The sequence below is a fragment of the Cyrtonyx montezumae genome, unplaced genomic scaffold (genome assembly GCF_038088225.1).
Source record: "Cyrtonyx montezumae isolate F1298 unplaced genomic scaffold, pur_monq_1.0 scaffold_34, whole genome shotgun sequence".
Classification (NCBI taxonomy): domain Eukaryota; kingdom Metazoa; phylum Chordata; class Aves; order Galliformes; family Odontophoridae; genus Cyrtonyx; species Cyrtonyx montezumae.
This window is the reverse complement of record NW_027072039.1, coordinates 4,764,212-4,788,471: the sequence shown is the minus strand read 5'-3', so window position 1 is coordinate 4,788,471 and position 24,260 is coordinate 4,764,212.

The following is a 24,260-nucleotide window of genomic DNA, read 5'->3' as shown; positions in this document are numbered from 1 at the left end:
TAGACAGACAGAAACTCACATACAAGCATGAGAAGCTCATGCTTATCTTTCTGTAGATCTCTAGAAGTTGATCAGTACCACTAGAGCCAAGTCTACCCTTGCAGCCTCTGCACAGAGTCATTCCCCAAATAGCTTGTGATCGATGGGAAGCTTCTTCAGCTTTCTGTTTCCTTTTCTTATATTTTATGTGAAAATACAGAACTTCCTGTCCTCTTTTTTCTCAGCTTTAAAACGTCTTCACTAACTATTGGCTGTTTCCCCATCCCTCCACCCTTCAGTACATACGGTATACTGGTGGGATGTGTTTGTGCCACCATCTCTCTATACAGACAGCTTTTTTGAGTCCATGCAGCCCTCAGTCTCTTTCAAGGGCCACACAGCATCTGATTAAAATTAGTAAGAAAGTGGTCATGTGCTTTTGCTGTTGGAGCTTCTAATGGCTAAAATGGCAGAGGTGGTGCAATTGGGAACACCAGAAGAAGGCATTTTCCATCACACTTCATTTCAGTGCTGAGCACACACAATGAAGCAGTCTCTTTGGAATGACAGTACATGCGCTGAGTGAAAACCCTGTGTTCACTGAATGGACAGTGTATGCTTCCTGTCACCTGCTGGAAGATGCCCACAGCTGCGAAATTTTAAGAGAAATAAAAAATCCCATGCACCCAAAGACAACAAAATCCTCTAATAACTCACCAGCTGTGGATGTGTTGCCATCACATGCCAACTTTTCAATGAGGCAGATTTGTCTGACAGCTACTTTCCCTCCCTGACTGTGGGCTGCAATATGGGGGGCTGCAAGCGTGATTAGAAAGTGATATCATTTTGTAGGGCCTGCCATTCTCCCTTACACTCTGATATGAAATCAGTAAAGCCTTTCTGCTTTACATCTGACCTTGACAAAGTTGTTTGTCATTTCATCTCCTAATTTTTCTCTCCTAATCCTTCCTGAAAACATTTCTGCTGAATAAACTGGATCCAGTTTTCAACTGGCATCTTCCTGCTTTTTTTGTTTGTGATTGTCTTTTACATGGGTAAGATACTTCTAAAGGGATGGGGGGAGATGATTTCTCCTTTGATAATGTACCAGCCATGATCTGTTCTGTTACCATTCCATGCCTCTGTGTTCTCCTGGAGTGTAGTTGCTCTGCCTGCTGGGATTGCGTGGTGTGATGAATGCCATGCTTCAGAGACACTTCAGCATATCAGTCTTCCTCAGTGAGGTGCTGAAAAGCAGAGGCAAGAAATGAAGAAGTTTACACGAGTCATTCAAAAAAGCCTGTTTTGTTGGTTTTTTTCTCTACAGATATGTCATCTTGACAAGAAAGTAAGGTATGAATGATCATATATTCATAGAAATCTTCCACTTCTATTTCAGAATAAGAAAAGGACAAAAGAAAATTGGCAACTGCAAGAATTCAAGTCAATTCAACACTCATGATAGGCTCATAGAACCTTTTGATTTTGTTTTAAGAGACCCTTAAAAAGCCATCTACTCCAACTCCCTGCAATGAACATAGACACCAATAGTTTGATCAGATGCCTGGAGCCAGGTCCATCCTGACCTAAAATGTCTCCAAGGACAGGTCATTCACCAACTCTCTGGGCAACCTGTGCCAGGGCTTCACCACTCTTACCATAAAAAACTTCTTCATTATGTCCAATCCAAATCTCCCCCTCTCTTTTAGTTTGAAACCATTTCCTCTTGTCCTATCACAACTTCTCTCTAAAGGGCCTCAGACAACCGTCTTGTGGTCTCCAGAAATGCTATATTTTGTTCCTTGAAAACAAAAATATCTCCCATATCCAGCATGCTCCTGCTTAATAAATGAAGTCACAACACCAACTGACCATATTCCCTCTTACAAGCCATATTTATTTTATGCAACAGCTGAAAACAGAAGATAAAATACATTTTGCCAGATGAAGCTAGTCCTAAACTTCATAATGGCAGTGGCCATCAACAGAAGCTGGAGTATTATTTTCTTTCTTTTTCCTTTATCTGTATGACTATTACAAATTAACTCTTACTAAAGAAATGACTTACTGGACTTAGTGAAATCTGTGAAAAAATAGACAAGTACTCATTTTTAAAATTATAACTGAATGCTCGCTTCCTGGTTCTCATTAAACTGCCCTCTTTATGAGATCTCTACCAACAAAATGCCACATTCAGTAATGTGCCCTGTTAAATGTCACATTAGCATCCCTTGACCTTCTTGTACTGACAGGATGTGGCTGAGTGCCTGCTGTTACAGGCAGCCTGCAGTGGGACACACACAGGGCACCAGTTAAAGACCACTTCAGCAATGAAGACATTAAATGATTTGCAGAAGTTCACTGTTCACACAGGGCTTGAGGAGGGACAAGAGAGCAGGCTGGGTGCAATCTAGACACAGTCAACACAGAGCCCTCCAAAGAGGCAGGCTTGATCACCAGGAGCCCCAAAACCAAGCAGGAAAGCCAAGACCTGCAAGTGACAGAGAGGAAGCAAAACATCACTTTGTCATAAGAGCAAGGAACCATTCTTGGTCACTCTTGGTTAAAATATTTCTCTCAAGATATCCTGACTAGATTTGTTTTCTTCCTTAAAACATTCATTACAGAAAGCTTTCAACCACTGTCAGGAGGGGAGGAATAAAAATAATTGTGCTCTTCTATCCACCTAGTGATGTTTTTCTGAGAAAAGCTTGAGGGGATGTGAACATCGCAGTGCTTCAGATTTTGTTCACTCAGGCTGGAGAGTCAGTTGGGAAAGAAGTAAAAACAGGTCCACCACTCCATCAGGAAATCCTATGACATGAAAGGATGAAAAAAACATGACAGAATTCAACAGGATAATTTAATATAAGGCTATTAAAGGGAATTCTTTAGTCTGGCTTAATAGCTGGTTTCCTAAGACTGTTGAAATTCCATTCTGCCTCTGTAATTTCCATACATAGGAGAAATCTTTATTTCTGTGCACCCTTATCAATTTCACTGTACTCTCTTTCTCCATTAAATGAACACTAAATGAAAACAACACAGCAAAACTGCTCTGGGGAAAACAGCAGTTACTAATCATTGCTGCTCCCGGTACCTCTCCGTATCACACAGAGAGGAAAGTAGCTTTCAGACAAATATGCCACATTAAAGAGCCAGCATGTGGTTTTAAGATACTCAGAAGCTAGTTTTATTTCGGGATGTGGGGTTGCTGGGGTGTGAGTGAAAGAGGGGAGAGCGGAGTTGTTTTCCATTAATTCTGGCATAATCACAAGGAAAAGGTGGCACTGGACCAAAATTTCAGAGAATCCAAAGTTTTTCTGCTAAATTCCCAGGTCCTGATAGTGAACTGCACTCTGTATCGGCAGGATCATGTGAATGAACACAAGTTCTCAGTTGCCATCTGGGTTTTTTAGCCCCTGAAATGTCATATCCTGTCATATAATCTCCTCCACAGGAAAAGCTGAACATCCATAGGTCCAGGAGACCTAGGGGAGAGCTCAGCGTTTAATGAAATCGGTCCTGTGCTACAGCATGGCTCTCAGGGGACCTGGCTTCAGGACAGCCTGGACTCTGAACAGTGCCAGCTGGCTCTCTGGTGCCACCACACAAAGACGTAGGGTCTGGCCCAGTGAACTGACAGAATTGCCCTGAAGGCTGCATGTCTGGAAACACTTGATCAGAGACATCTGCTGACAGAGGAAAAAAAGAAAAAAATCCAAAAAGTTCAGAATTTCACTTAGAGATTTGGAAAAACTGACTCAGTAGTGGGTCTTCATCATGGTCTCATGCCTGCTTCTCGTTCCTACACCATTATTTTTTCAGAGCTTAGGCCAACAACAACGAAAAATGTCAAGGCAGTCATAACCAGACTTAGGCATATCTCTGTCCATTGACAAGTTCAGGCAGCAAAGCCAGAATGAAACAGCTGCAACAATTCTTAGATTAAAAGCACTGTTTCTAGGAATGTTATTCTCTTTTAGAAACACATTATCTCAACCACATCTTAGAAATAAATCAGTAGATTTTATTCCATAAAGAGCCAGTACTCAGCTCCTATATTACAAAAATCTGGGATCAGAAGTGATGACTACACACTGTGAATCGAAGTCTACATTAGTCCCTATTTTAGCATGGGGAAAATGGCCCCTAAAAGGTAGTATTCAAAAAGCAATAGGAGTAAGATTCATCTCTAGGAAGAGAAGCAGTGCAAAATTCATCAGTTTGCCACGGATAAATGACATCCACAACATTAATACCATTGCTGACCTAGATATCTCATTGCACCTACTGCTGGATATTAGTTCTTCATGCTCAAGGTTAAAGCAAGTTAAGCAAAGTTAAACAAAGAAAGCAAGTTAAACAAAGCCTTGCTCAATGGCTACTACAGAAAACAAACAACTGAAAAAAAACCCAAACTGAAATATCCAAAAATATAGTATTTTGGTTTATAAACTGTACCTTCAAGAATGATAAATAGCAAAGCAACATGCAAGAACCTTTCTTTGCCTGCATGGTATCATAAATAACAAAGCAAGAACTGGAGTGAAAAGTTGGCTGTTATGCCTGAACATCAGACACAAGACCTCACTGCTGCCATGGAGATGAGTGTTTGCAGAGATGGGTGTGAATTAATACTTATCATGTTGCCTATAGTCAGGTTCTAATTTAAGTACACGCACTTATTCTTCATGATAAAAGCAATTATCTTTGAGTCACCTTGTAGAATAAACAACTATTTAATTAAAAGGGGAAAAAAAAGAAGTTGTATTTTTAGGTTCTCCAAGAACAAAAGCTTTGGGCACTGCAGCCCTGCAAGCAGAGCTTGCGTAGCACACAGACTGCAGAGCTCCAAATGAGATCACTTTTCCTCTCCCTGCAAGAGAGGAGGGTGGGAGGTGAGCCAGAGGCCGGACAGATGTGAGTCAGTAGTGCAGAGGGGAAACAGAAGGGAAAGAAGGCAAACATGGAACATGCACAGAGGCACTGAAGCACTGCAAATTATCATATTCAGTACTTTTTTTCTCCCACATACCAACACCTTCAGATTGGACGGGCCAAGACTCATTATGCTGTTGGCAAACACACTCCCCTTTTTAAAAGAAAAATGGAGCAGCTGCAAGTCTTAACGCATCAAGGGAGAGGAGAAAAACAAAACAAAAGCAACAAATCAAATATCCCTGGATTTCAGCACAGCCTTGAATATGATATTTACTAGGAATAAATGCCATCATTTTAAAAACAATGAATCAAACCTGCCACGGCTGACTTAACTGATGAAGATAGAGTGTGAGGAAATGGCCTCAAACTGTACCAGGGGAAGTTCAGATTTGATATTTGGAAAGATTTCTTTTCGGAAAGAGTGGCTGGAATGGACTGCTCAGGGAACTGGTTGAGTCAGTGTCCCTGGTGGTGTTCAAGAAATGTGTAGATGTGGCACTGAAGGATGCGGCTACTGGGCATGGTGGGGATGGGGTGGTGGTGGTTCAGCTTGGTGGTCTTGGTGGTCTTTTCCAACATTAATGATTCAATTATTCCAGAAAGACAGGCCGAGCTGAGAACTTTAGAATATAGGCCTTGAATTAAGATGAGATCCTGCCCTTTGAAAGCATAGACATGGCAGAAAAAAGTGGTCCTTGAGACTCCTGAGGATCCCAGAAAACATGGCTGGCTGGAGATAAAATCACACCTCCAGTTCATACACAGTATGTTAAGAGCCTGTAAGTTAGGGCAAACATAATTAAGTCTTTGGGAATCAATAAAAATAGTCCTATTAAGAAGAGGAATATCAGAGTCCTTATCAGAGTAGTGTTCCTATGGTCTGGGACCCTGAGCTGACACTTCTAGACATCTCCCTAGCACACAATTCCTGTCACACCACTGGGTACCTTGCCCACAGCAACAGTTTTCTCAACCCATACCACACCTGGAAGTTGTACTTCAAAGCAGGAAGAATGCTATCGCATGGTTTGATCCCAATTCGCTTGATGCTGGATGGTTCTCAATGGTAATACCAGACTCTTCTCACATCTGTTATACACACAGTGATGTTTGTATCTTCAAAAATAAATCATTATGTGTCCATACATAAAAATGCAGGATCGTGATGAGAACACTCTGCAAGGACAAATTATATAGTCACAATCACTTTCACACCTTATTTATAACTTGTTCTCTATGTTTGTAGCTTCATTATTTTATTAAGGTGCACTGGGTGGACATGCTAATCACAGCTCTGTCTTTTTGACAGCATGGAAAAGGTTATGGTTGAGTTTGCCCAGCTGCAATATAATAATTTCTGAGTATAAAAATTTGTCTTGAAATACTAAAATGTATGTAAAGCTACACTGTGGAACAAGGCTTGCTGTTTGCTGGTGTGTCTGTGCAAGCCTTCTCATTCATCCACACCTGGAGCTGTGCCTCACAGAGATGAAAGAAGTCACTTTCTTCCAGAGAACTTCCATGGCAAGAGATTTCAACCTCTGGTATGACACTCTGTCAAAGCAACCAACTGTCTTGCAAATCTAGAGGCTAGCACATCTGCATGACCTCATAGGCCACACACATGATGTCTTAAAGGAGACAGCTGAGATTCCTGACAGGGTTGTCAAACCAAATGGTAGAGGCAATCTCAGTCCTGACAACACCCCTCCTCTAATACATTCTCCACTAATAGTTTTCTGATTTTCTGTGGCACATCATTTAAAACTGTCCTTGCATTTGTTGTGGTTTAACCCAGCAGATGGCTGTGTACCATATAGTCATTTGCTCACTCCCCCTTTTCCAGTGGGATTGGGGAGAGAATTGAGAAATAAAAGGTAAAACTCATGGGTCAAGAAAAACTGTAATAAATATATAATAGTTAAGACAATATACATACAAGAGATGCACAAGCAATTGCTCACCATGCCCCAACTGATGCCCAGCTTACTCCAAGAGCAGTGGAGGAGAGTGAGATGAACTGTCATCCCCTTCAAAACTCCTTCTACATGATGTCATATGGCATGGAATATCCCTTTGATCAGTTTAAGTCAGCTGTCCTAATTCTGTTCCTTCCCAGCTCTTTGGGCTCTCTACTGTGAATAGCCTTGGCTCTGTACAACACTACTTAGCAGCAACTAGAAATAACCATGTGTTATCAGTGTTTCTCCTTGAACCAAAACATAGCATCATACCAGACACTTCAATGAAAACAACTCCATCCCAGCTGAAACTATGACATCATACCATTGTTCTGTCTGCAGAAAAACGAAGTGATATAGCTCCAGAAGAGCAGGGGCATGATCAAACCTCAGAATGTCCCTGAAGATGGCTGTCTCTCCCAGAGCCAGTGGAGCATACAGTCTTACAAGGCTGACCCACAAGACTCCTGGCGTTCTGCTCCATCACCCTGATGAACGGTGTGACAAAAGGGAAGGAACAAGTCCCAAAACTTGGTCATTATAAACAAAGACCGACAGAGACGTTGTCATGTTCTACTCGCTGTCCTAATAGAACTGCTTGAAATTTCATAAGCCTGCTAGCATGTTGGTGGCCACACGTCATCTGTTTTGGTACAAATGTCACAGGGACTCCACTGGACTTAAGTGATCCTTCTGGATTTGCACTGAGGAGACAAAGAAGGATTCTATTCTGTGGATTTTCTAGTCTATAATTAAAACTCTGGCTACAGAACAAACTTACAGATTGGTCCTTGTTGACCTATAAAATACTAGAGTAAAAAGTTGTCTTTTTCTCTTTTTGCAATATGCCAACATTTGCCACTTCTTATTTGTAGCTTCTCCTTTTTCAAAAAGGAAGACATTTCTTTCCTCTGCAAACACCTGATGTAACACAGCACAGGGAATAAATATATCCATTATTGCCATAGCTAGCTAAACACTGCTCATTTGCTCTTGTGCCCAAAAGAAAACACAGTTATATTCATTCACAGAGAATGGCTGTATTCATGGCACTTGGTGTGCTGCTTTTATTTCAACTCTATAGTCACATTATATATTTTCAACACTAGGAGAGGAAGAAGAGGAACTTTTTCAGTGGAATTTGTATCCTATTTCCCAGGACCACATTAAACTAAGAATAATGTCCAGCAATTATTTGGGAGAAATAGAAATATATGGGACTTAAAATGTGTTTTGTTTTCACAGAAGACTGTTTGGTGCACTTTAGATGAAAGACTAGGCAGTTATTTTCTATGATTCTGTTGGTTTCCTACAATTTGGACGATTTGAACATAGTTAAATGTACATGGCTAAATGTAGCTCACGTTTTAACACTCACAACATGAGTGAACCAGTATGACTACTAGGATACTTACCTTTTGAAATCATACAGACTATGCTGTATGAGGGCTGCACTGATCTATTTCACAGATTTCACCATTCTTAAAAAGAAAGCTGAATTAGAAGTACAAGTTTCAAGAAGCTAAAGGAAACGAACCTCACAGTCTCATTTCAGTATTTTTTTTACAGTGGCTTTTGAAGGATTTGGGTTCTTAACCTCGGGATTAGGCTTATAACCTCAGAGTTCCCTTAAGATTTCATTATTTTTTCTTCTTACACCATGCAGTTACTGTGCAGTGAATGAATGACAAAATATTAATAGGTCCAAACTCATTCTCAAATTATACTAGTGAATAGTCATAACGTCATTGTTTCTTTGTTTTCACTCACTCCTAACAAATAAAAATTTTAAGTCCACTGAAATTGGAGGAGCAAAGATTTCCCCACATATTCTCACCCCCTTTAGAACAGTTTCCACCCCACCCCTCTGCAAGCACAAAGCACCAGGAAGTTAGTGGTCCACTGGGGTTTTCAATCCTTGAACGTAGGAACATGAAAAGTGACCACCAGACTTGTTTCTTGCTTCCTAGACAGCCTGTGACCCCAGCAGTCTTCTGGCAACCTCACCCACTCATTTTGAGCCTGGTTTCTTTCATGCCTGCTATACAGGCAGGGAAGATGCTTTAACTGCTGGAAAGAAGGCTGCATGGTTGTGCAGGTCTACTCAGTGAAAGAAACTGACAAAATGAGAGGCAAGGCTCTGCCTGCTTCAGCTGCTCCCCATTTCCTATTCCTCCCCTTTCCTATCCAAGCAAGAGGTCTCAAAAGTTATGAAAATATTGAATTCCAGTGCTTTTCATTTTTAAATAAATGGAAGGGAGGTGTTGGGGGCAGAGGAATTTTGGCACTTGGCAAAACACAGCACCACGCGCTAACAGGGAGGACTCATCCAGCAAGCAAGGACAATAGCTTGCTTGTACTGGGCTTCACCACACCGCTGTCACACAGGAAGGGTATCTGAAGGTCACAAGGAGCACACTACTGCCCAACCATATTTTCACAGGAGGAGATGTAAACCTGATGGATTGAAGGAACATTACACACTGGACCTTACTGGGAGGCTGGTCATATACAATAACGAGTTTGCAGCTACAGCGCACAGGGATTTAATGAGCTTCCCTGGTTTCAAAGAAACCCCTTCCTCTCAGCCAGGTTTGGGGTTTTTCTTTCTGACTCAGTGCTGTACTACAGCACCTCAGTTATAATCCTAATAAGGCTTCACAACTGGTATGACTAATAATTACTCTGTTGGACAATTATGAAATCCAATTAATTGGATTTAAAAAGAAAAAAAGAAGTAATTCAAACACTTGCTGTTATGGATAGTGCTCCTAACCAGTCTACGAAATAATTTGTGCTCACTCAGTATTTTATTGGCCTCTGGAACTGAACTGACACCTTTGTGAAGTTCTGTCCCTCTCCCACAGGACTCAGCCTCAGGATGCACCATTTGCAATTACTGGGCAGAAACACCAGCTCAAACTCTCTTTTTTTCTCAGAACGACCTGCAAGAGGAGAGGAGTAAACCATCCTCTACAACTGCAAAAGGAGTTACATGAGAATTTCAATATTAAGATCAACTTTCCAATGGTAGATGTAGTCAGCAGTACAAAAACACAGGAGTGAAAAATGGACCTGCTTGGACAAGTTTTGATTCATGCAGCCAACACAGAGCTGTGAGCTAGATGTTTCTTCTGTTAAGAGTCATGAGAAAAGTTCTCTATACCTCCTTCACACTACCAAGTCACAAACAATATACTTCCAAAATATTCCCAAGACTGTAAGGCAGAAGCAATAGCTTCTAGACATACAGCATATCTTAAAAAGACCAGAGAAAGAGCAGTGATGAGTCCATGACCAAAAGGAGTTTTGTAAGAGTGTTTCTTCCTCTTGTAGATTGGCTGAGCTCTGACAGTGAGAATTTTCGCCTTTCTGCTCTTTGCCACCTTACTGCTACTTAAACCTAGAGATAGGGGGAAGGAAGTCAATCTTTTGGATGATTTTCTCCTGGAATTTCAGTAGTGTAGGTCAGGCTCTCATTAGTCATGTCCAAGGAGACATGGAAGGGTGGCTTAGCGCTTCCTCAGTCTTATTTTAATAAAACAATTCATTAATACACACAACGGTACATTTACTTCGCACAGCAGAAGTTGTCTAAATGCTCAAGCCCCCCATAGGATTGGCAATAGCCAACCCACTGCTGTTATCTTAGCTGCAGGGCCCACTGCACAACTTATACATCACCTGGTGTAGGGAATCTGCTTTGGCAGAGGGGTTGGACTCGATGGTCTCTTGAGGTCCCTTCCTACCCCTGTGATTTCTATGATTCTATGATTCTATACAACAACACCAACAGAAGACAGATTCTGGCCAACAACAGACTAGTAAGTGGCATTTCATTATCTTTAAACAGCCAATTCTGACCTTTCCTGCTGTTCTTCAGGCTCTTTCTCACACCCTCTTCCACTTCTTTTTGGACAAGAATGAATTTTATTTCAGAGTGTTTCGTTTGAGGCCCTCTCATGGGTGAGGTAAATATGATGAACAGTTTTCCAAGTGACTAGCAGTTCAAGCTTCTAAACCTCTAAATAGGTATGTCAAAATGTGACCTAGTACTCTTAAGTGTTTCATGTGCCAAGAAAACATTCTGTCTTTTTTTCTATCCTTTCTTGTTTCCTCCTCACAGTTTCACAATTGTTATCCATACAGGAGATTTTTAGTAACAAACAAACAATGAAAAGAAAAAGAATAGAGATAGGAATTTGGTGCAGAAACACATCACTTGTCTGAGAATGATTCTTTAAGCATCCACACAAAATATCCTGTTTTTATGTGTTCCAGATTTCTTTGGTACAGTCATCACTTCTCCTCCAGTGGAAGTACAGTGGTTTGGTGTCTAGTTTTGAAGTGGGTGAAAGGAATGAGATATTAAGGATAAAAACAATTTAACAACAAGAACAAAAAGATGTTTATCTCAGCAAAGCATCTGTGCCAAGGTCTGGAGAAAGGGAAGAGAAAAATGAGTCACAGTATCATCACACTTTCTCAGGTACAGAATGAAAATTTTTCTTTTAACTTCCACAGAAAGCTCCTTGGTCTGCCAAAACTTACTTTCTAAATGTAGTCAAGTAAAAATAAAAGAAAAAGGATACCTGTTTAAATAGGTTATGCTATTGTATGCATTTCATGATGAAAATGATCTGAGAGAAATAGCAGCCACCAACCCCCTGGAAAATCTGGAGATTATGATTATATCCATGCTTTTTTACTTATGCTACTGAACAAGAATCTCTTCCAAAAACTTCACCTACAACCAAATTAAGCAAATAGAAGTAAAAAGATTTATTTTATTTATTTCTGATAGGCTCTTAAGGGATTGTTTTTCCACCCCTTTTTCTGTAGAAATCTAAATAGTGGCAAACATCACATGAGGTTTTCCAGACACAAAGATGGTAGATGAAATAATAGTTCTGGCTTCACGGAAAGGAGTTTCTAGGGAAGTTTTAAATTACTTAGAAGGAATGTGGTCTTACTTGCACAACTTCTGTTGCGCTTTGGTGGCAAATTTGAAAATCTGTAGGTACAATGTGGAGAGCACAGAAATCAATTCCTCAGAACTCTTTGTTAATGTTACAATATCCCATTACAGTTGTAATCTTCAACCATCTCAGAGATTCTGTAGATTTCTTAATTCCCCCTAAAGTAGCTGCCAGTGCCAAGGACTGGATGGCTGACACTCAGTTATTTCTATGAACCTCTGCCAACTATATGTCAAGAAATACTCACCATTATAATTACATAGTTTTTAATTTAAAACACAGTTTGGCATTCACAAGTAACACTGTGGGTGTCAGAAACAAAAACCCTCTGAAACCAGGTGTTTAGACCAAAAACATAATTGTTCTGTATCATGTAGAAGTTACACATCACTTCTGAGCCTGCTGACAGGAATATTCCTTTGATGTTTACACTACCGTTGAAGTTTAGAAGAGAAGATGAAAAAAAAATCAAAAATGCATTACAGGGAGATTAGTGCAAGGTTTGCATGGGTGGCAACAAGAAGGACAGGGCCAGCAAGGGGCAACTTCATCTGAGCAGTTTAAATGTTGAATGGCAAATCTACACAGTTATGGAAAACAAAGGCTAAACCAATAGGATAATGCCTACCATGACTCAGAAACAGAGAAATGGTGTCAGTAAAAGGATCACTAAATATCCAGTGTTTCATTTTATGATAGTCCACACACGCTCAGCTGAATTACACACTCATTGTAGGTCCGTGCTGCCTGAGACAGAAGGAAATTGAATATTTTACTGCTTTGGGGTTAAATGTTCCATAATCCCTACAGGTCACGGTTAACATTTAAAGTCTGAATCACACCACTGAATAAAACAAATCAATTCACTCCAGGGCTGACAGCCTGCCCATTAGACTGCAGAATTCTGGGTCAGATTACTTGAATGTGCTTAACTTTGAATGCTGAAACTGCACACAGAAGTACACTCAACAAAAGGAAGGACTGAAAATTTGCTGACAGATGACTGTCCCTTGAGATCCCATATTATATGAGAGAAAGTTTGGTGTAAGAGTTTGTAAGCAAAAGCAAGCCCAAATCAGCTGTGAATAAAGTAGTTCACAAATACAGGACTTGTGAAGCACCACAACAGCATTTTTGAACCAGAATATTTTCACTGAGGGTCATTTGTTTTCCACAGAGAAAGACAGGAAAAGAGAGAGAAAGTTTTCTCATAAACACTGATGACTTGTACTTTATGGAAGTTATTAAGTCCTGTCAAGACACACTCTGAAAGAAAAGTTTCAAGCACCACAGTCACTGATAAATACATTCTTAAGAGCTTCTCTGATCTGGAGACTAAATGAGACTTTCATGCATTCATTTCCATGACTAGCAATGGTCAATAATAACGGTGTAAATTAGACAGATATGAATCAAAGAATAAATTGCTTTTCTGAAGAATCTTCCACTGAAAACCAAAACCACATTATACACAATTTATATTAGTTAACTTTCAGAACCTATCATGAGGACTGTCTGGTTTAATTATTATTGGAATTAGATCAGAATATTGGAAAATATTTTCACAATAACCCATGCAGTTTCTCTTGCACGCAGATTGTCAAATATTAGAAAACATTCAAAAGTTGTTCAGAAGATAGCATGAAGTCTAAGAATGTATATTTCCAGAGGGTTGACATGGAGGTGATGGAGTCCTGAGACCAGGAGCCAGACACCATAGAAGCCTAAGTGAACCAGGGCCTCCAGATTACACTTCATTAGGTTCATACATTGAGGCAAAAAGAGGCCTAAAGCTGGAGCACATCCTGTGGTAGTTCCAAAGCATATATGTACATACAGTGTGACAGCAAGGAAAATATTAACTTATGAGCCTGTCACTGTAATGAGTAGTACCTCACCTTTCTACCAGACTTATGAATACAAATAATACTGAGGTGCATTTTGCTGTCTTTTCCTAGAAAAAGGTATAATTTTGCATATCAGAAAATTTGTCCTCTGACTGTTTAGTGCAAGATGTGACCTAAATTATAGCTTCTCTGCTATATTTCATTATCTCTGGCACTGACTCCATTCTTCTCTGAGCAGGTGGCTATAGATATAATAATTGATTGGTTCCCGGGAAGCTAGGACCCTCTCCAGAGAGTAGTTGGACAGTGGTCACTGCCCCAAGCTCTTGGAATTCAAGTTGTGTTTGGACAGCATTTTCAAACATAGGGTTTATCCCTATGGGTCACTTCCAACTTTGGGATGTTCTACGATTCTAAGCAGGTATGTATTTCCTAGAATGATAGAATCATTTGGGTTGGAAGGGATCTTTAAGATAGGCAGGGATACCACCTGTAAGAACAGGTTTTGCATTAGCAGATGACTTCCATGGTCAGAGGAAGAATAATGTCGAAATGGTCATCCCTATGGGGCACTGTGTACCTTCCTCCTCTTTCAAAAAACTCCATCCCCAGGTACCACACCTCAGCTTTTGTGGAATCTAGTCCCTAATCTAAAAGAAAAAAAAAACCAAAACAAAATAATTAAAAAAAAAAAGGAGGAAGGTGTTAGCAAGACACCACACTGTAGAGGAGGTAGGGAGGGAGCAACTAGTTATATCTAGATTGAAAACGCCCATCCTCATGATGATACAAGTAATCCGAGTCAGCAATTCCTAAAGCCCTGTTGCCCTTCCTCTCTTCCAAATTTCCTGCAAAGACACAGCAATGCTGAGTTCCCATCCATGCAATGGTGCAAGACCTAGCTTAGGGTCACCAAGAGAGATGCAAGCAAACAGCAGGGCATTGCAAACTAGTTTCCAGAGTTCCTGGAAAAATACACTGGCTGCATTGTGTATTGCCTGGTGGGGCCCAGACAGTCTTGACCTGATTCCTTTCTTTCCATGAAGCTGCAGTACACTGTCTACATAACTTCTTTGACTGACTCTGTACATTGGCATGTAGAGAACGAAATGTCTCTCCAAATGTCACCAAGGGAAATGTACAAGACGTCATGAGTTAAACACAGAGCCTTTACATCATTATTTCAAAAACAAGGCATCCCTTGCTCTCCTGCAGATTTATTGTTTGCCTCAAAGGTTCTAGGTTCAGGGGCATGAAACAAATGCACGCACTGAATCAGTGTCCAATGTCAGTTTATTGGATGGTGACTTAGAAATTACTTCCTTCAAAATGATGGAAAATTGAATACTTGAAATTCCTTTAGACATGTTAGGGAGACATCTGGGCCAATGATGGAAAGTAGAACTCTGTCAAAGGTGATGCTACAGAGAATGAGTATCTGTGATACAGCAAAGGTGCTAATTTACAGAGCAGGACAAGATCAGGACACAGACTGCAAGGATATTTCCAGCTTTAAGAAATAAGAATTTATACCTAATGAATGATACAGTCACCTTCATCTTTTTCAGGAACTGGGAGCAATTAAGACTCTGCATTATGCCCCTGATGTAAGACTTAAAAGAGCTTAAAAAATATAAATTGGAAGTTAAAAACATCATCTACCTTTTCCTGTTATTTCTATAGTGTTTCAGGCTTCCCAACCTTTAACTTCCAGCACAAACACAGACCATTCCACAGCCCATTTGGATTTTTTTCCTCTTTTGGTGAGACAGCCCAATTGGGAGCTAAGGGTATGTAAGAGAAAGAAAAGAGTTGGACCAGGCTGGGCTGCTTGACATGAAAAGCAGCACCGTATGTCAGTATCCAATTTGTGAAACAGAAACACTATTGGATTAAACCCTTCCCAGTCAAGTTCCAGCACAGTTGCCCACTTGGAATAAGCATAAGATTTAAAAAAAAAACATGGCCAAAAATGTACATGTACACACAAATGTGGCTGCAATCTGCTAGCATATATGACTATCATTTTATGAGCTTGCTGGATTTTGTGAAGCATATGGACAACACTTGGTCATATGGTCCTGTGTGGAGCCTAGAGTTGTACTCGATGGTCCTTGTAAGTCCCTTTCAACTCAGGATATTCTACAGTTCTTAAGATTCCCCATCTGCATTTGCATGCATGTCTTTTGCATCCATCCTGCATCCAGTAGACAATTCTTTTTTGTTAAGCAGAAGTCAGCATTTATCTGTATTAACAGCTGATGTTTTTGGAAAAAGAGGTTTCACATAAAGCCATTTTCTTGTCTCCTTATGTGCATCTCGGATGGGGTGCAAGTCATCTGTTGTGCCTGTGGGCAGATTTGCTGAGGGAGATTTCTTGAGGGAGGCTGAGGGAGCATGTTCTGCCTGCACCCATGCAAGCACTCACTGCAGAACTCAACCTGGAGTCAGACCAGATCATCTGCTGCCAAAGTAAGGAATGTGAAGGGGCTTGAAAAGGTGAATAATTTCTTTTTTTTTTTTTTTTTCTCTGAAAAGAGTTTAGAGAACATTTCATATGCAATCAGAAATGGAGAAAGAAGAAAATCATTTCATTGCAGATATTTGGAATTTCTCATCATGAAAGAAAAAAAAAATTAAAAAATGAGTCACTTCCAGAAAAACAAACCATTTTTTTTAATGTGATTTTGGATAAATCTATGAAACCACAGTTTTGCTGAAGAGACACCAAGACATAGTGCCTTAAGAGGGGGCTTACATGTATGCATAGAAACCTCTGTGGTATTTTTACATACAGATATTTTCACTTACATATGCTGCTGGAAAAGATGCTTCACGATTTACAAATCATCTTCTAAGTAGCTAATGCTTACACAAATTTACAAGACACCCATCCACCTGCCAGGATAACACTGACAAGTTTCACAGCTTTTTTATATTACAGAACCAAATCAGATCTAAAATCCTGAATCCACTTACCCCTGACAGGTTAATTAGAGAGGTAGGAACATGTCTTCTCATATTTCCTGCCCACCAAAAACAGATATGTAGGGGTTTTTGGTTTGTCCTAGGTACAATTATGTTTTTTTTCTTATGTTGAAGAGACTATAAATCTTGTAGCTTCATGCTTCCAGTTTCATGGAAATTGTTTGTTCCCTGCTACAAGAAGGAAAGGGAGTAATGAAGTGATGAGAAGACAGAAACATAATGCACATAGTGCAAAGCCACACATGTGGCGTGCCCTTCAGTCCGTTCACATGCTGACTGGCCTTTTCAGAACTTCCTATAATCTCAGGGAGGGTTCCAATCTTGCCTGACACTGTGTGTGTACTGATCACTGCACTCCCATGAAGATGAGTAGGTAAAGGAAAGCAGAAAGGAAGAGAAAACCTCTGAAGAGAGAACTTCTCATTGAACAAAACTGCAACTGGTAAAGACTTACTTAGGTTCAGATTTCACCCCTCCAGCATTTTTTCATTATCACAGATCACAGCTTTGCCAACCTGCAGCACAGCTCCCGTGGCTGACACCTAGGAGGTACAGTCCTATAGGAATAACTGAAGGTGAAACTTGCTTGGAAGTCAGCATGTAGCACTGCTGGATGGTTCAAGATGCAGCAAAACTTACATGTATGGGAGACTCAACACCAAACTGGTTGAAAGTTTCAGAGAATGCATTTTCCAGACTTTATCCAGTGTGTTTGGATACAGAATTTCTCGGTTTGTTCCATCTATTGAGAGAACAATAGCAACATTGGTTTTGCCAGCTGAAACAAAACCCAGGGTATTTAAATTCTGCACCTTCAACAAGACCATGGACCAATGGTTTCACAGGGCCCAGAAATCCTTCCACAGCTTCTGTCTGTTTCCACTGTTTTTATGTTCACCTTTCTGCACTGTACCTCTTTCTGTCATTGAAAGAAGTAAGCTGCACTACTATTCCATCCCAGGAATGTGTCTGTCATCTTACAAGTAAAGGGACATTGTGGGAAGGCATGTGAGCAGTCAGAAATAGGAAGACTTTATCTTCTTGTCAATGAGCAAGCTGCCAGCAAAGACAATTGGGCTTTACCATAGAAGCCAACTAACTCAATCTGAAAGTACAAATTCGGAAAAAAATCATCTTTCCATGTGGCTGGAAGCAGTCTCAAGGAGAATAACTAGAGCCAGCAGTGTGTATACACTTCTAGAACAAACTAATCCACAGGCTTTGTCCCAGCAGCTGTAGTTCCATTCCTTTTGCAATCAACAACGTTTTGTTTTCTGACCTTTCTAGTACCCTGCTCTTTGCTTCCTCTACAGTGAAGATGCCTGCTTGATTTGTACTGTAGCATTAACTAGAGCTGTAAGTTTTCTTTACCCAGGAGCTCTGGAGCTCCTGGTTTCATGCCAGCTCTTTATTTGTATTAATAGTTTTCACCTGAGGCAGTTAGAGGTAAAAGGGAAGAAAGAGGAGTGTTTGCTGCTCGGCATTACCACCATACAGTTTTCATTTAAAATTAAACACAGAATCAGAGCTTCTCATGTCAGTTCCAAATAAAATCCAGGTGCTTCCAGAGTAGATGTGCCATGCAAATACCGTGTCATATTTTGTCTGAAAAGGTTAAAAAGCTATAAAATTGACAAAAAAACAAAAAACAAAACTTGTTTACCAGTTTTTAAACAAAGAAAATAGAAAAATAAAATGCCAGCTTTTATTCTTTATAAATCAGTATCTGGGAGAAGTCTGTCTGCTTAAGAAACTGACCTACCCTCCTCTCATGTCCTCTGTATCACCATTCTGTGGGAAGGTTATCTCAAAGTTGATTTCAAGAAATAGATAGTTGCAAATATCCACCAAACAGTTTTGCAATACGATACCCTGTGCATACATTACACGTAATGCAAACCTAGGCAATTCACACTGTAAGCAAAGTGCTTGCCCACAGTAGAGAGGACATTAGCACAGAGCAAAGAAAGGCTGGATTCTCATGTCTGTTCCTGGAGATAAGGGAAGAAAATAGAACTTGAAATACTCTGGCTTAGCTTTCAAAACATGAAAAAGCAATTTCCTGTTACATCTCACTCCTCTTTAACCATGCTCAGGGAACTGGTTGAATAGGTACATTCTTTAGATGAAACTGAGACCATGAATGTGGAATCTGGAAACTGAGTTGTGATAGATAAATTTGGTTCAGTGCCTACTGCAGTGTGAATACACAACAAACTTCCCATTTCTTAACTATTAAGGTAAGTAATGTTTTTAGAGGTATCTTCCTGAAAGGGCAATAAACACTGACTAATCAAGAGTACATTATTAAAACAGAAAGATTAAACAACAAAGCAAAACAGAATTTAGTATGTTTAATAGACTTTGGTTTGTGATCAAATTACTTGGAAGACCAGGCTTCCATGACATTCAATACTGTTGCTGCTTTGGTGTCCCAGTTGACACAGTCAGTCTAACACACTGGAAAGCACACACTTGGATCCTCACTATTCTCCTAACAGCAGCATAATTTTCACCTAGAGCTACACACATGCAAGTCTTTGAACTTGAAATGGAAGAAAAGGAACAACTGCTGAATGAGTTTCACCTAACTTTTTTCTGTCCTGTAGGCTACTGGCTACCTTGTTCTCTGAATAATAGAATTTCAGTGAGCAGTTTCAATCACTTCAGTGAGTCAGCTTAAAGTTAAGAAAAGCAACTGTGTATTATCCTCCTCAGCTTTTCTGGATTATAATTTCTGCTATAGCACTTATCAGAGAATCATGGCATGGCTGAGGTTGGCAGGGACCTCTGAGTCTCTCTGTTCCAACCCCTGCTCCAGCAGGGACACCCAGAGCATGGTGCCCAGGACAATGTCTGGGAAGCTTTGGAATATCTCCAAGGAGGAGACTCCTTAACAGCGTGGCACCAAAGCCCTCTCATTTACACACATTTTCTCCTAGTTACAGGTTATCAGAAAGTTTACTTAGAGTAAACTTTGCCTTCCTGTCTAGAACGTTAATGAAGATGTGAAACAGCACTGGATCTCTGCTCTTACATGGAATCAAACATTTTGAAAGAAATGCATATTGACTGATTAACATGAGATCATGGTCTTCAGCAATTAGTAAGTCGTCCTCACTGTTCATTAATGCTAATTCGTCAGGACATGTGGGTCCTGATGGACAAAACTCTGGACATGAGCCAGCAGTGTGCACTTGCAAACTGGTAGGACCAACAGTATCTTGGTTTATATCAATAGAGGGGTAGCAGCAGGGACAGGGAGGGGATTGTGCCCCTCTGTTCTGCCCTTGTGAGTCCCTGACAATGCAAGCAGTGCATCCAGACCTGAGGCATTCAGCACAAGAAAGATGTGGAGCTGTTGGAGCAGATGCAGAGAAGGGCCATGACAATGACCAGAGTGCTGGAGCATGTCTCCTATGAAGAAGATTATGGGAGCTGGTCTTGTTCAGCCTGGAGAAGAGAAGGCTCTGAGAAGTCCTCACTGTGGCCTTCCAGTGCTTGAAGGAAGCTAACAAGCAGGAGGAGGACCAATTTCTTACACAGTCTGATAGTGACAGGACAAGGGGTAATGATTAAATAAAATAGAGATTTAGTTTAGATGTTAGGAAGAAATTTTTTACTCAGAGTGGTGAGCCCCTGGCACAGCTGCCCAGAGAAGTTGTACCCTGGAGGTGCTCCAGACCACCAGATTGGATGGCATTCTGACCTAATGCAGCCTGATCTAGTGGTTGGCAACTCTACCAGGGTAGGGGGTTGGAAATAGATGATCATTAAGGTACCTTCCAACCTACACCACATTATGAAATTCTATGAAATTTATTCCCAAAAAGGAAATGTAGTTTCTTTTTTCTTATATGTTTCCTAGTAACAAGAGAATTGGATTTTATGTATGTATCCCAAAGATGCAAAGACAAACCAAACTCTCAGGAAGAGTGGTCAGGTGTTGGAACAGGGAGGTAGTACAGTCACTGCCTCTGGAGTTGCTCAAGAGACCATGTGGATGTGGTTCTGAGTGACATGGTTGGCAGGGCATGGTAGTTGTAGGTTGATGGTTGGACTTGATCTTTTCCAACCTTAATGATTCTAGATTCTATAATTTGTTCCTACTTTGTCCCATCTCCAATTTTCCCTTTCAATCTTCTCTTTTTTTTTTCCTTTTCTTTTAAATAACCCCGGACTCCTCCCTATAAAATAGGTTTACATTCAACCTTTTCTAAAAATTCTTTTATTTACAAAAAGCTAATTTATGATCAGAAATGATGCACAATTCTCTATTAGCCTTGCCTAAGAATATATACAGCGAGAAGCATAAAGAGGAACACAATGTCTGCAAAACCTAAATTCATAAAAAATAAACTGTTTTCATAACTTGACCTAAGGATAATTTCTGGATGAGTTAGCATAGAAAAAAAATTTAGGGAAAAGGAAAGGCTTTTAATACTGCCTCAGTACTGGTGATGGGTTGGAAAAATTAACGTATCTTCTAAGAAGGCATGTGATATCTCCTCTGATCTAGATTCTAAATGCATTATCACTTAAGCCATGAGACACTTTATGAGCCACACTTGAAAGAGTTTTCCTTCAGTGGTTGGATGCATTGCTTAAATAATATTGGCTGTTTGTTCTGGTAAGTGGTTCAGACACAGTTCTGGGGCAGACCAGACATGCCTGTTTTTCATAAGAAGTGCAGATTATTTGCGAAACACTGCTTGTATCTGTGAATCTCTGTAAGGCTCTGACCCACGTCTAATGCTATCAATAGAAGAACATGTCTGGCTTTAAAAATAAGTATTAAATCGTATCAGCCCCCTGTATTTCCCTTCTGCAAGCACAGTACTGTCTTCAGTCTATTTCCACTGATAAAAACTATTTTTCTTTGAAAATCAAGGGCTAAGTGTCAGTCCATAACCATGTTACTACTGGTACAAATAAACAATTATTCTTCATGCCACAGGCCAAATGCCTGGCTTTTAAAAGCACTCATCACTTAAAATTCTGCTGTTTTTAATGGAGCCAGCTCCACCTATTTAGGTAATCTTAATTTTCAAGGATAATATATCAAGAAATAACAATACATACTGGACTCCAAAATCATATAAATGAAGCCAAATATTCATCTAGAGTAAGCCACGGTAGCAGCACTAACTTCAGAAAAGAGTTTTACTTCCCTAATCTGATAAATTGGTGAAAAAAAAATAGCTTTAAACATGACAAATAAGATTTGGGTTAAGACTGCTGAAAATTTCAAAGAAACCAAGGACATACTGTCTGATTTGTGTCAGAGGCCTGAAAAGCCAAGCTAAGGGATAATTTGCCCGTTCTGGCGTCTGTTACAGCCCCTGAAACCTGTAAAAGTGGTAAGCCAGAGCCTTCAGACATCTGCCCTGCTTCCTGCTTTTGTCCTGACTTTTCTCATTCTTGTGTTTTCTCCCTGAGGCAACAAGAGACCTGTTTCTCAGGTTTGGCTAGCAAAGCTTTGTTCCCAAGGCTAGAAAGCTGGCTCTGATTAAGAATGGCTCCATCAGGTGAGAGGATAGGATTTTTCAATGCTGCAACCTCTCAGAATAAACTTGCTAGAAGAAAACACTGGTTTACTAAACCATTAAGAGTTTTATCAGTTTAAACAGAATGAAGACACAGTACTATGTGTCTGCTAACCATGTTTAACCCTTAACTGAAAATTATTTTTATGTACGCAGCAAAATGCACACAGAAAATAAGAGATCCTACTTAAATGACTTAAGATCTCACTGTTTTAAAGACAAGCATAGCAGTTGTTTGCTGGTATTTCCAAGCATTTCTTCTCAAAGAGGACCTTTGAGTGGTAGGGAAAAGTTCAGTACAAATTTCAGTACAAATGGCTATTCCATTAGCCAGAGCACACTCTCAAAACTCACACTCACAAAATTCCATTATTAACTGGGGTACATTTCCCCACTCCAGCCAAGGTAATGTTAAACAAGAAGCTAGGAAGAACTCCAAAAGGATCAACCTGAAGCTTTATAAAGCTGATTTACAGTGAGTATTAAAATATGTACACTGGGTGTTCAGAATTCCAATAGTAAAAACAGTAAAATTTTTGCTTGCTCTGTCACAGCAGACACTGCTAAAGAGTATGTCCCCTTCTTTCTTCTGCCTCCCTTTTAGATACTGAAAGGTCACCCTCAGATCTCCCTGATGCTTCCCCCTCTCCAGCCTGAACAGCCCCAGCTCTCTCAGCCTGACCTGCTGGGGGGGATCACTTTTGTGGCCCTCTCCAGGACACATTCCACCTAGTCTATGTCTCTCTTGTACTGAGGACTCCACACTTGGATGCAGTAGCCCAGGTAAGGCCTCACCTGGAAGGGCAGGATCACCTCCCTTGCCCTGCTAGCCATGCTACTTTTGATTCAGCCCAGGATATGATTGGCTTTCAGGGCTGTGAGGGCACACTGCTGGTCCAGCTTGTCATCCACCAGTAGTCCCAAGTTCTTTTCTAACAGTACTGGGCTCTATCCTATTGTCCCGTATCTTGTCTTCATAGTGGGATTGCCACGAATCAGATACAAGACCTTGCACATGGATCTGCTGAACTTCATACAGTTCACGTGGGCCCATAGCTTGAGCCTGTCTGAATGGCATCCCATCCCTCAGCTGTGTTGACAGCATCACGCAGCTTGGTGTCATCTGCAAATTTACTGAGGCTGTACTCAATCATACTGTAGATTTCATCGATGAAAAGCACTCACCCTGGTAGTAAGCCTTGAGGGACATCACTCATCACTTATCTCCATTCAGACATTGACAACCACTCTCTGGGTACAATCTTGTAGCCAGTTCCTCATCCATCAAACAATGCACTTGTCAAATTCAAATTTCTAGAGAAGGGTGCTATGGGAGATCGTGTCAAACACCTTACCAAAGTCAAAACATTACATCAGTGACTCTTCCCTCATCCACTGACGCTGTTACACCATCATAAAAAAAAGCACATGGTTGGTCAGGGTGGACCTGCTCTTGGAGAAACCATGCTTGTCTGTAACACTTCCTTGTCCTCTTCCATGTGCCTTAACATAGCTTCCAGGAGGATCTGCTCTACGATCTTTCCTGGCATAGAGGTAAGAATGACAGGTTGGTAGTCCTCTGAGTCATTCTTTTAATCCTTTTGAAAAATAGGTGCTATATTGCCTTTTTTCCATTCACCAGAAACCTTGCCTGACTTTTCAAATATCATCAAGACTGTCTTGGGGACTATGTCAGCTAATTCCCTCAAGACTCTGGGATGCAATACAGTGTTCATTGAAATCCTGTGCTGCTTCTGACTGGAGGCTGCCAGCAGCTTGTATGTAAGTGAGTCATTAGGGCATTTGGTAAGGATTTTGAAGAGCTGGTGATTTCAGTCCTTCACCGATAGCCCTCACACTGCACAGCATGAAGCCTCCCTTCCCACTGCTATCTTTAAAAGTGTGATGGCACAGGTGCAAATGCTTTGTGCAAAAAATGGCTCATGATGCTACATACCCTCAAGGGGACATGTTCAGACCAGGCCTGTTCAGCATTGTTCACAGACAGCTGTTTAA